The 13,449-nt window shown below is 45.7% G+C and overlaps 1 protein-coding gene across 1 annotated transcript in view; it reads right to left on the bottom strand.

The window, feature by feature from the left end:
- MMP17 (matrix metallopeptidase 17) overlaps window positions 1-13,449 on the bottom strand; it is a 109,906-nt gene that overhangs the window by 36,517 nt on the left and 59,940 nt on the right. The window lies entirely within an intron of this gene.

Raw genomic sequence — 13,449 nt, 5'->3', positions numbered from 1 at the left:
AATGAATGTGTCAGAATGGATGTGTATACATTACTTAAGTAATGGAATCCAGTGACCTTCATGCATTCCAATGCTGACATTTAATTTTCCCATCCGGCTGCAAGCTATCTTTGATCATGGCAACAGCCGCTATAAAACATGGGCCTATGCAACTATCTTTTAGTCTCCCTTTGGACCCATTGGTTGTTAGCAGAGACCTGTTTGGGGAGACTTGCTGAGGATTAAGGGAGCTGAATAACAAAGAGCGAAATAGAATTCACCTGCTTTTCATCTCTACATAGTACTGACTTTGGGGCAGGAGTTATGTTTCCTGGGGTCCTCTCCTCTACAGTGTTTGGATGGTGCTGGAATTGGCAAGGTAGACCCATTCCTCTCTACATCCTCAGGATAAAACTTCTGCCTGCCTGCCTGGCTATTCACCTTTCCTTTAGCAACAGGGCCTCAGTTACTCCACTGGGACTTCCTACTGCCTTCTTGTTACTGACTTATTCTCTTCTTGGGCCCAAGACATCCCAGAAAACACTGCCTGATAACCAGGAAACTGGGGCTTTCTTACCACGAGGGCACTCAGGGAACATCTCAAGCCTAGGAAAGAGGTAGATTGAAAGTGGAGAGGCAGCAGTGGGACCTGGAACGGACAGTTCATCCAAGGAAGATATCTTGAGGCTTTGGGGAGTGGCAGGCTAGTGCCCCAAACACTGCAGATGGGGAGAAGGCATGGCTCCAGTGATTGAACATGGGCACAGGGGCTTTCATCTGCTCCCTGAAAATGTCTGCAGGTGGGGAGGTGCTAGGGAGCCATGGGTGGGGTGGAGCCAGCCCAGTGTTTTTGGATTCAATGCACTTCATTTGGGTTTGCATTGTTTTGTTTCGAGTTTCATGATGAGTTTTGGAACCTCAAATCATTAAAACCATGAGGAGCAAACCAGCCACTGAGGTTCACTGAGACTCAAGCAAACCAAAGCTGGTGGGTTTCACTGAAGAGAGATTAGAGGCTCACATGATTTTATATCTCATCTTCACCATCATCTGATTTAGGGCCCAACCCAACTCTCATTAAAGTCAATGGGAGTCTTTCCACTGGCTTCAATAGGAGTTGGATCAGGCTCCTTAATAGGAACCAGGTGGCAATTTATGAAATGATTTCCAATTAGCTAAATTTCCAGGCAGCTCTCAGAGTAGCTGCAATCACCCAAGACCCCCAGCAGATGAGCCCAAAGCTTAAACAGGAAACTCAGGAAGACACAAAATTACAATAGGCTTCCAGGGAAACCATCCTGTCACACACACCAAAAGAGCTTCTCTTCAACTCTCCTAATCAGCTGACATGAACACATAAATAAGAATGTTACCAAAGTGAGAAATGAGCAGCACGGTTTATAAACAGAAAGGGGGGGTTAGATTTCTTCTGAGGCATCAAGAGCCACAGAATGGGAAACTGTTCAACAGATTTAGACCAAAAATAATTTGACCCACACTAAAATGGCCATTTCCAGGAGACCAATGGCCTTTGTATGTGTATATACATATAAACTTAAAAAAAAAAACTTTTAAAAATATAATATCCCATTGATAATGGCACAGGGAGCCTTTCAAATCTAGGCTACTTGTTCAACCCTTCTCCTGACCAGAAGTGATTTGTTCTTTGGTCACCTATGCAAAATGAATTTGGGAGTTGTTGTACACTCCCAAGGGCCTGGGCCAAAGTCAATGGAAAGTCCTCCATTGACTCCAATGGGCTTTGCATCCGGCTCTTAATGAAGAACTTTCCATTACAGCTATAATTCCTCTGTTATTGGCAAGATCAGCAGAAAGACCAAGAACTGAATGGTCTATGAAAATTGACTTTCCCCTCTCAGCCGCTACCTTTAGCACAGGGTTAAAGCCCATCGGCAGGGCGGCTGTGTGCACTGTTCCTACTGGGAGGACAAAAAGAATACTTCAGAGCTACCATTCTGCCATCTTGCAGGAACACTAAATGCTCTTAAACCCCCCCCCCAAATATCTTCCATCTCATTGCCAAGAAATAACTAAAACCAAACTAATTAGTGCTACATGCCAAGAAGCAATGAATGAGCCCTCTACTGCAAGCTTATATGTAAAAACTCGATTCTCAAAGCTGTGCCGCATTCTTGCTATGAAAATGGCCAGTAATAACGGGGCACACATTGTATATATGAGTGGCAGCTACGCTGGCTCTTGCTGCACAAGTAAAAGTCAATCTTTGTTCAGTGGAGGAGAACCAAACCATTAAGAGTTGCCCATGATTTTCAGAGGACAGTCCTGATTTTTATTTATTTAAGAGGAAGGGCGGATGGGTTTATACCTACCTCCCTCCCCCCATGTTTAGCCATCTCTCTGCCAGCAACCTCAGTGTATGTATTTAGAGTTATTTTTTATAATCTAGAGTAGTATGGTCCATAAGAAACCTAACCACCACCTCTCTGGCCAATGCCTGATCATCTCCAAGGAGGCCTTCCATTTACTCCCATTCTTGTATCTGGTCAATGCAGAAGGAGGTGCAGAGAAGAACTTTATCTTACTGTGAATACATGACTCCTGTGTGTTTTTTATCAGTATCAAAAGACATATTGATCTACCAAGCCACTAAGGCCTGACATTGATTTAGGTGTTTACCTTGGTCAATACACCATTAACTTATTTTGGTAAGATTAATGCTGTGAGTCAATATCTGCTTACCACTGATGCTTGACTGCTCAGTTTCCCAACACCCTTCAAGGACAGAGAGTTCTCAAGCCCCTATTAATGCACTGGGTTAAGTGGGCTCAAACTTACACAACTCCCTTGTAGATTTCCTTGTGCTTGCTTTGAGAGTAAAATCAGCCATTTCTTTCCAAGAGCCAGGCCTCTGGTTCCTGGTCTCTCTCTGGCTACTCAGTTATTTCCTTGCCCTCAGTTGGCTCATTTTAACGTGATTGCACAGTATTAAAATAGGGAAAATTGCTTATGCTGCTTTTTTCACATTGTTTAAATGTAGCTCCCAGATTCAAGTAACTCAGCTGCTAGGAACGTATCAGCTACCAAAGACTACAGACTTAACGCTTATCCCATCTTCTGGTAAGCGTGGTCTGAAAGCCAGGCTGAATGCTGTCATCAGTGTTTGCTTCTGCGGCTTTATCTGTCCCTTTGCATACGAAAAACATTGGTGACAGCAATTAGCTACACAAATTGCTCCTGAGAAATCACCTGTGACATGAAGCCCTACGTCAGCCCATCGACTGCCAGGGACTGTGGGGTTTAATTTGGTTTCCTCCACAGCCATGGAGACAGTGTCATTTATCCTCTAGTTGTAGCAAAACCTTTTGTACAGTGCAGACCTAACTAAATCAGCTTCCCTGTAGCCCTCCTGGAGAATGCACTGGAAGAAGAAAGGCAAAGAAAAGGGCACACAACTTTGTAGATGTGGGTGTGTAGCAGGTGGTTACCCACTGCTGCCCTTTGGGGCTTAAAACAGCCCAGGAGAGGGCTGTGGCAGGGGCAAGAAGGGCTTAAAAGCTGCAGATCTAAAAGCTGGGCTGATTGGGGAAGCGGCCGCAGCTGGGCCACACCCTAATCAGGCCACAGCTGGCCTGTATAAAAACTCTCCTTTGATGCATTGCAGTTATGGTGTTATTTTTATGTGTATATAATATATATGTCATTCAATAAAGCTTTGAAACATAATCTTCCCTCTCTGCCTTCTTCCAAATGATTCCAGATGGGAAGGGCAATAGGAAAAGAAACAAACAACAGGTAGCACTTTAGGATGCTCCAATCTCCTTAACTCTGCCCCCTCTTTCTAGAGTTGGATGAAATTTTTCAGACAAAAATGCAGATTCAAGTCAGCCAAAACGCTGATTTGTGTCAAATTCATCAAATTGTTCCAGTTGGAAAAAAACTTAGAAAAAAAATCTGAAAAAATGGAAGTTTCATTTCAACATTTCCAAAACCAAATGCTTTGATTTATTGATCCCAAAAGACATTTTGTTTCAAATTTTACTTCAATTTTATTTTAAAAAAATCAACAGTTTGATAAGAAAACAAATCTAAATTAATTTTATTTTCACATTTTGGTTCATTGAAAATTTTGAAAAAAAAAATTGTTTCGGGTTGACCTAAAATGAATATATATATATTTTTTTACTTTTCAGAACAGCCAGAGAACTAAAATATTATTTATTCATACAACTCTCCCTCTCTCCCCAAGCAAAATTTCAGTAAGAAACTGCTTGCAAATAAGACAATGAAAAACAAATGCCTTAAAAGGCACTGAAAGCTACCAGTGCCTTATCTCTTCAAACACAGAAGAAGAAAATGCAGATACTTGCTTTCAAATGATTAATGGCCAACAGGAGTAAAAAAAAACAACCCTACAACAACCTAAATGTCCAGTACAAATGCCCGAATCAAGATTTACTTTATCTCTAATGCTATAGTTAAAGAGTGGAAGCTAAAAACAAACAAACCCCAAACCCTTAATTATAGGGAAATTGCTTTCAGTTATTTGGATTTTTCTTAACAAGTTTTTCAAATGAGTTTTGTGAGACCAAATGACCCTAGGAACAATGCCCACTAATTATAGCAAAGGGTATGATGCCGTATTTCTCCCAAGGGACACGTTCTCCCGAGGTAATGTTTTTTCAAGCCACACAAGCACCAATAATTTCCATCCAAAGGTTGACACATCTCTCTAATATGATATAATATGCACATACTCAGTTGATTAATTCATTAGGAGGAGACACTGCAGCTTGAATTAGGACCAGGAATTTGGCTGCATCTGCTGCTGAACTGAAGGAGTAATTCCATTAGCTCATGCTAGAGGAGTTCACTTGAATCCAAACAGCCGTTTAATCCAAGTTAATACAGCACACAGAATTCGGTGTAGCCATTAATACAACTGCTAATGATTTCTTTTTTCACTTTTAAACATTCAATTAGGTTAACAACAGTGCTGATGCAGAAGGGCACAGCCTACAATTCTGAGACACAGCAGCTCCCGTGCCAGCATTCGTGGTATAACATAGCATCCTTTGATGCCGTTGCACATGGTACATCCCCATCAGTGAAGAACTGGCAGGGAGAACACAGCGACTGAAGCATTGTTCATTTGTTAGCTGGCAGCTGTGGGCAGCCGGGACTGGAACGCAAGGTTTGCCATATGTGATCGGATTGGCTGCATCCATCAGCTCTGGCATCCTGCTGAGGGCAGGACCAATACCTGCAGCCTGACTCTACGTTGCCCTGCACCTAGAAGAGGGATTTACAGCAGTGCAAAATGGGCATAAAGCAGGACTGTTGTGAATTAGGAACATTCTACATCCACTTTTCACTGCAGTCAATGATCACACATGGAGCAAGGCAACAGAGAATTGGTCCCTGATGCTTAGGCAGATGGTGAAAACCCTGCATCACACACTCAGTCAGCTGAGAATTGGTCTACAAGGGGGAAGGAAGTTTTCTCTCTCAATGAGTCAAAGAAAGGAAGAGTTTTAGTGCCTTTGAACTAAAAATTATAGACAATGTCCAGCCAAAAAAGGGCAGGCAGTGTGGCCTAGGGGGCAGTGCACTAGACTGGGAAGACCTGGCTTCCTTCCTGGCTCTGCTACTGAGTTACTGACCCTGGGCTTCTCTGAGCCTTACTTTCCCCATCTGTATAGTGGGGATAATGGTGCTGACCTTCTCTGTAAAGCACTTTGAGATCTACTGATAAGAAGTGTTAGCTCAGGGTGGTGGTATCATTATTACGGGAGGAGAGAGGGGAGACTATTTAGTGGGGGGAAGGGGATTACCTAGAACTGATTGAATGTTTTTTTCCTCCCCATGGAAAATTTTGGCAAAAACCAGAAAATGTCTACATTTTGGCAGAAATTCAAAATACTGAAAAATTTCAGCCAAAGACCCAAATATTTTGATTTTCAAGACATTGGGTATTTTGACCTCCTCCCCTCCAAAACAGTAATTAATTTTCCATAGAAAGCAGATACTTTCGATGAAAGAGTCTGCTTAGAGTCTGCTTAGTCAAAAACCCAGTTTCCCACCAAAAAGCAGTTTCAGTGGATAATGTCTGCTCAGCCCTCGGTAAGCCTAATGCTGGCTGTCATAGTGGTAATTTCTTGGGCCAGCATTTTAGTTTTTTTAAAAGGGAAGTCCTAGCGCACATTCTACTGAAATGGTCATGGGATGTTATGTAAACAGTCAGATAAACATGCTTGTTCTTGCATCACAAGTGTATAAAACCAGCCAATAATACAGGACTAATTGTTTTAGAAAACCCTGCTCCCTGAAGTCATGTTTGCAACAATTCACTTGCAGGCTTGTCTGGGTGACAGGCTCTACGGGCCAGCTTCTCTAGCCTTGTCTGTGGAAAGGGAGTAGACCATGCTCATAATTCTCCAGTTGGAGATAACCCCCCACACCCCAGCGTGTGGGAGAGCCCCTAGCACACATAGAGCCAGCTCCTATACCACCTTTCCTTCAGCCTTCAGGGAAGGGGCAATGTCAGGGATGGGAAGGAGAAGTGGCCACGGCAATCTGTGCTCTGGCTGTCCCCAGGCTGGTGGACAGTTTCTTGGGGACCACTGTCAGCCGCTGTAAGTTACAGCAGCCTGGGGGCTGCTCTAACTTATACCAAGGTGGAATTTGGGAGTTGCGATCTGCTCCCTGACAGTTGCCCTAGGCCCATGACTTTAAAACAGAGGTGGGCAAAGTACAGCCTGTGGGACACATCCAGCCCACGGGACCACCCCGCCTGGTCTGTAAGCTCCCTGCCGGAAGGCTTGCCCCTGGCCCCTCCCCTGCAGCCTCAGTTCACTGCGCTGCCGGGCAGCTCAGCACCAGCGCACCTCCCGTGGGGGTGGGGCAGAGAGGGAGGCTCACCCACAGCCTCAGGAGAGCAGGTGGGAGGTGCGGGCGGCATGAGAACTGCAAGCACAGGCCGGAGGACTCAGAGGAGCACCAGGTGGCTGCGCAGCCAGCCTGAGAGAAGCAGCACTTTGAAGGGGAAACCACCGCTTCTCTCTGGCTGCATGGCTGCCCCTGCTCTTCCTGAGTCTTCCATCCATGTTCATAGTCACATTCTGAAAGGGGCTGGGGGGCAGGGGGTCCCGGGATGGGGTGGTCAGGGGACAGGGAGGGGGGGTTCAATAGGGGGTGGAAGTCCCAGGGGGCCCTTCAGGGGTGGGGATGTGGATAGGGGTCAGGGGGGCAGTCAGAGAACTGGGATCAGGGGCGTTGAATAGGGGGTAGGGTTCCAGGGGGCAGTTAGGGGCAGGGGTTCCCAGGAGGGAGCAGTTAGGGGACAAGGAGAAGAGGGGGTTGGATGGGTCGGGGGTTCTGAGGGAGGAAGTCAGGGGGTGTAAAGTGGGAGGGAGTGGATAGGGGGCAGGGGCCAGGCTGTTTGGGGAGGCATAGCCTTCCCTACCTGGCCCTCCATACCATTTCGCAACCGTGATGTGGCCCTCGGGCCAAAAAGTTTGCCCACCCCTGCTTTAAATGCTCACTGTGCATATCCTGGAAGCCATCGCTATGACAAACACAGAGCAAGTTTTGTCTTTCCCTGTTCATGCATGCAAAGGCAGCTGTTTGTTAGGAAATGGGGGGTTTAATGCTCTCATCAAGAATGAAGCTGCACTTATATCAGTGTAGCCTTCTGGCAGCCCAGTTTGCACTCATGCCATCGGCTGGGATTTAGACAACACTTTATTGTTCCATTCAATAAACAAATAAGCAATTACTATAGCAACATATGGTACAGAACTGCTGGCAGAAGAGTTTGGATCCCGTCTCAGGAATACGTCTCAGCACCTGTACCTCCTGGCACCAGGGCTGAGTCAGCCTGGGGTGTAACTGATCATTGTAATTTTCAGGTTAATTGACAGGCTCATTCAAACCTCATTTATATCAACAAGCCAGTGTGCAATCTCCTTCCATGTACTCCACGTGGGAGGGGACATCAAGGGCAGTCAGAGACAAGAGGGTGCTCCAGCAGCAGCAATGAAAGAAGGGGAGAGAGCAACGCCTCTCTTAACCACAAAAAGACTGAAAATGACGAGACATCATCAACACAGGTCTCTTTTCCAGGTGATCTCAGAACTGCTGACATGCCCTTAGCTCGCAGGCCTTCTCCCTAGTTCTCTCTCTGCTGTCTGGGCTCCTTCCTTGAGAATGGGGAGTACAGGGCTGGCCCACATCCTACCATTTTGAAAGTCAGTCAAACGGGTTCATACTTACCTCGCAGTTTAACCCTCCTCCCCACACATCCCCTCGAGCACAATGTCAGATTTATTGAGCCACGCCCTGAACTCACCAGTAAAGGACATCGGATCAAATTCTAGATGTGTGGGCACAAGGGTTACATTCAAGAAGAGTGGAGAAAGAGCCTCTGTAAAAGGAGAGGACTTGTCCCCTGCATCCTTTGTCTGATGTACTAAGAGTTCCCCGTCCTGTAACAGCTCCATGTAAGAATATAGAATCAGACCCATGATCCATCTAAGCCACTTTGCTGTTGCTGACAGCAGCCAGAACTAGATGCTTGAGAAGAGGAACCATGCACCCACTGAATTCAGCGTTGCCAACCAGAGCTGAGTGCCTGTAGGTGAAGGCAGAGCTTTGCCCACTGAATCCACATTGAAAACCTAACCCTACATTCCATTGGCCTCATTGGAAACCAAGGCCACGGGTCACTGCTCTGTGCAAGTTCTGCTGGGCACAGCCCGGAGGGGGTGGGGGAGGGACTGGTTGTGGCTTCCTGATCCTCTGGCCAATTTGGCACCAGCCCTGGGGTAGTTTAAAGCAGCCCAGGGGCTGCTGTAAACTGTGCCAGAAAGAAACAGCTCTCCAGGAAACATTTCCTAGATAAGCATAGTGGGAGCAAAGCATACTCCAGCCATGCCCCTTGCCTGCCCATCTCCACTATGGATGGATGTTGGGGTGTGTCTTTGACAGAGAGAGAAGACAGTTATGTTAACTTTACCCCCACAGGGGATTTCTCCCATCAGGAAAATCTCTGGCTGGGGAGTTACAGATGCTTTCTAAGCCCTTATTGCAGCTAGGAGCCCAGCAAGGCAGAGCTCAAGACGCCACATGTGGAGAGTTCAAGAATTCAAGTACTGAACTATCCAGCAATGCCCCACAGGAGTGAATCTCTCAAGGCCTGGTTCGTCTGGGTAAGCACAGGTTTAGATGCCGAACTGAAACATACAAAACTAACTAAAGTATTCAAAATTGGGCTGGAGAACAAGAACAGGCTTGTCAGTGAACTTCCAAACAGTTTCTACCTTCCAGTTCCAGGGCATGCAAATATCAGTATCTTAAAATAAATAAATGCTAATTAGCCCTTGCCTTTGGGAATAAATTACACAGTTCACAGTTTGGGTGAGGTTTGAGGGTTTTGCTTTCTCTGAACAAGTTCGCCCATCCGTAATTTGGTCCTGAAAAGCTGATTTGTCTGCAGTAAATGGGGAAGGAAGGAAATCCAAATGGAGAACAATCATATTGCTCTTTATTCCATCCCACCCTCACTGAGACGAGTTCCAGGTCCATCAGCTCTGGTAACTAAACCAGCTTTAGGAATTAGCTGAACTGTCTACGATATATCACAGCAAATCACTCACTAACCTTATTTACTTGAACATTTATTGAGTTGACGTTTCCTCCTCCAGGAAAGAGTCAGGCTTTTATATTAGGTGCCTCTTTGCAGGAGAATCTGGGCTGGGAAAGCTTTCTCTGGCCCTTCAGCATCTTGTCTGTGGTTCTCAACCACTGGTCTATGTGACTGAGGTTTTTAACTCTGGCACTGAGTTCACTGTCCTTCCACTCACAGTGCTAGGCTGGAACAATTGCTCATCAAAGCTGGGAACCCCTCTCCTACCCTATTCAGCAACTAAACCAGGGTTCTTTCCTCCTCATGCCAGCAGCCTCCCCACTCAGTAGCATTCCAGCTAAGCAGAAGAGGCTTTGATAACAATCCTGTATGTGGCCTAGCTATTTAAGCACATGCATGATATGGCACTGATGGCTCAGAGTTTCTCGTTCAGGAGCCCCTTCATGCCTACAACAGAACCAGTGTCTGGGAACTCGGCAATCCCGTACAACTCATGAATTCAAAGCTCTTAGTACTGTGTTCTCTACTAGGATCTGATCCAAAGCCCATCAAGGACAATGGGAGTCTTTCCATTGACTTCAACAGCTTTTGGATCAGGCCTTAGTGCATCTGAGCTGCACCATCCCATTTAGTTTTAAGTACGGACGTGGTAACACTGAGGATCCAAAACACAAGCAAATAAACCAGAAGTTTTCCTGGGCATGAAATGAAGGATCAGGCCCTTAGGTGAAGGATCAGGCCCAGTTTGTTGGCCCCAGACCTACATGACTATCGCAAAAAACATTCGCAAGCCCTCCTGTGAATAAAACCCCGTGAACTGGCCTCACTGGCATTCATAACCTCTTAACAGCAAACATCACAACGAGTGAGTTTTTGTTCACAAGACCACGTGCTGAAAGCCACAGCGTCACAAATGTTTGGGTTATGAAATAGCCACCCTGGACATGGGACTCGCGTGGTGCTTCGGAAAAGCTCCGTCTATATTTGGCATAGGAGTTTGGAATGATTATTGATGTTGTGGGTAACTGGTGAAGGGAAAACACCACCACCATATGACTCAGCTGAGCGATCATACAGTGCAAGTAATGAGCAACAAGCACTTTTGGAAACCACTTTGTGAATAATCCATAGGCTAATGTTAGTTCACACGAACGATCCACAGAACAACTGCAAATACATTCATTTGAATCATGACCTGTTGGTGGATAATTTGCCAGCAGGGGGGAAAAGGGAGGAGATATGAGTTAAATAAATGATTTGCAATGACTAATCAGCACCTAGTACTGTGACATTTCTCTGATGTTGTAAGGAAGACTCCACTACTTGATGAGATCACGTACTGGTAGTGACCTAACTGTGGCCCAAAACAACCTTTTAGAAAGTAGCCAGAACACACAAAAAAAAATCTAGACTATAATTTTAATCACTCATGGGGAAAATGCACAGTCCCTGATTTCTGCAAACCCTCAGAACAGTACAATGCAAAATTTGCTTTTACCAGCACTTCATTGGTTTTTTCCCCAAATGGAAATTTAAATAATAATAAATGTACTTTTTTATAGACATTGTCACCCCTGAGGGCTTTACAAACTAGATAAAGTTACACAACATCACTGAAATATGTATAAGTTCACTGCGGTACAGTGCAGAGCAGCAACCAGCCGGCACAAAGAAACAGAGCAGGGGGAAAGGAGGCAGAGCGGAGAGAGAGAGTGAGTGTATGTGTGTTAGCCAAGGACACTGGGACAAACCCTTTCCTTTTCTCAGACCTGTCCATGAAACTTTACTGGCCACACAGAGCCAGGAGCACACTCTTTTAATGTCTCATTGAAACAACCCAGCCTCAGAAGAATGAAAGGTCCTGGAATTAGGATTCAAAGTTGTGGATTTGGAACGCATAGGGCCTTGTCTGCTATGGGGATGTGTCACAATTTCAGCCACCAGTATTGCCAGCGCAAACACGGTCTATAAGCTACGATTTGCACCGGTACAACTTATTTGGTTTCATGTAGGGGTAAGCTGCTCCAGTGCAAACCCTGGCTTCTAGCGGCTTTGTCTGTCTACACTAGGGGTTAGTAATGGTGCTGGGCTGGGCACCAGTGGATGTCACCTCCAACCAAACTGCAGACAAGGCTTGTGGGTATTTCACACCTGACCAGTCAGCTCTATTTGTGTTATTAGCAGAAAGCGTCCCAGGAATCCCAAGTGCAGTCTGGGGGTTGGTCCTGCTTTGAACAGGGGGTTGGACTAGATGACCTCCTGAGGTCCCTTCCAACTCTGATAGTCTATGACTCTAAGTGCTAGCGGAGGCGGGTCTGACCTTATTGAGGTCAAAGGGATGCCTCCCTCTTTCAGCCATTCCATTATTTATTAGCCCCAGTACAGCTCAATTAGGGTGGCCAGACAGCAAGTGTGAAAAATTGTGACGGGGGTGGGGGGTGGGTAAAAGGAGCCTATATAAGTAAAAGACCCAAAAATTGGGATTGTCCCTATAAAATCAGGACATCTGGTCACTCTAAGCTCAATTAACACGTTCCTTGCCTGCCATCAAGCAGCTGAAAGGATATTGGAAGGACTGTTTTTTCCCTGCTATCGGTGGGAAACAGGCTGCTGCATGTAACTCAGCCCTTTCTTCTCTCTTTCCTAGAAGCGAGAAGAACCTTTATTCCCCTCTTTGCTAAGACTGTTATCTCCAACAGGGAAATACTCAGTATCAATTTAATAAGCTGCCAGTCAGCTGCCACAGGCTGATCTGCCCTCGCGCTCTAGCCTCAGACAGCTGCAGTTAGTGGGAAGCAGCAGAGGAATAATTCATGTTTTAAAGAGATACACCTTGGTTTCCTTTATGGAAGCAAAACACCAGTCACTGAAGCCTTCATTTCCTGTAGCCACCCCCACCATTGACCTCAGTTTATTCAGCCCAGGACGTGTTCCTTACCCAGTTAACAAAGCGCACTCTCAATGCAGTAGTGCTCTTACATGGACGTTCTAAATTAAATATTCATATTTAAAATGCAGGTGGGGAGAGAGAGAGACGAGAGTGGCTGATAAACGGGTGGAAGGAAAACTGATTTTTTTTTAATACTTTCAACTCCTCCGTTGTCCCAGATTTCTCACTCCCCCCGCCATTTGTTATCTGTTATTATGATTTGTACTGTGGTAGTGGCTAGCAGCCGCAGTCATGGGTCCAGAGTCCCGTAGTGCTAGGTGCGGTAGAAACACACAACAAAAAGATGGTCCCTGTCCCAAAGAGCCTATTGCCCCTTCTCATTTTATTCCTCCCTCCCTGTTCTCCTTCCTTCTCCACACCTTACCCCAGACTTACACCAGTGTGATCCCATTGACTTCAGAGGAGTTATTCCTTATTTACAGCAGGTAGGCGAGAGGAAAATCAGTACCCAAATCCCATGGACTGCCTGAAGACAGTTTTTTTAAAAAAAAACAAAAAACCCTACCTGTGGAGGTCAGTGATCACTCAGTGCTTAAGGTGCTGCTTCACAGCACCCTGCTCAAACTCTCTGTCTGGGAAGCTCAGCGCGTAAAGGCCTAGTCCCCAGTACCACAACACTTCTCAACTGATCCTCATTTCAAGGGTCTTTTCCCACTTCATTTCTAAAGCTAACCACATTCAGGGATTAGATTCAGCTGGTATGCACCAGCACAACATGCCAGCACCTCTCTTGTGGTGCTGTCTTATTCGCCAGAAGTTAAACTTTCATTGTCAAAAATGTCCCTGCCAGCAGGTATATGGGATCTTGGGGAGCAATTACCACACAGGTGGGGTGCCAATTAATTTCTTTATTAAAGGAAAAAGGAAGTGGTGGGAATTTAACAATAAAATACGA

Source organism: Chelonoidis abingdonii, chromosome 22 (genome assembly GCF_003597395.2).
Source record: "Chelonoidis abingdonii isolate Lonesome George chromosome 22, CheloAbing_2.0, whole genome shotgun sequence".
NCBI classification, from domain to species: domain Eukaryota; kingdom Metazoa; phylum Chordata; order Testudines; family Testudinidae; genus Chelonoidis; species Chelonoidis abingdonii.
This window is presented reverse-complemented; position numbering and strand designations above follow the sequence as displayed.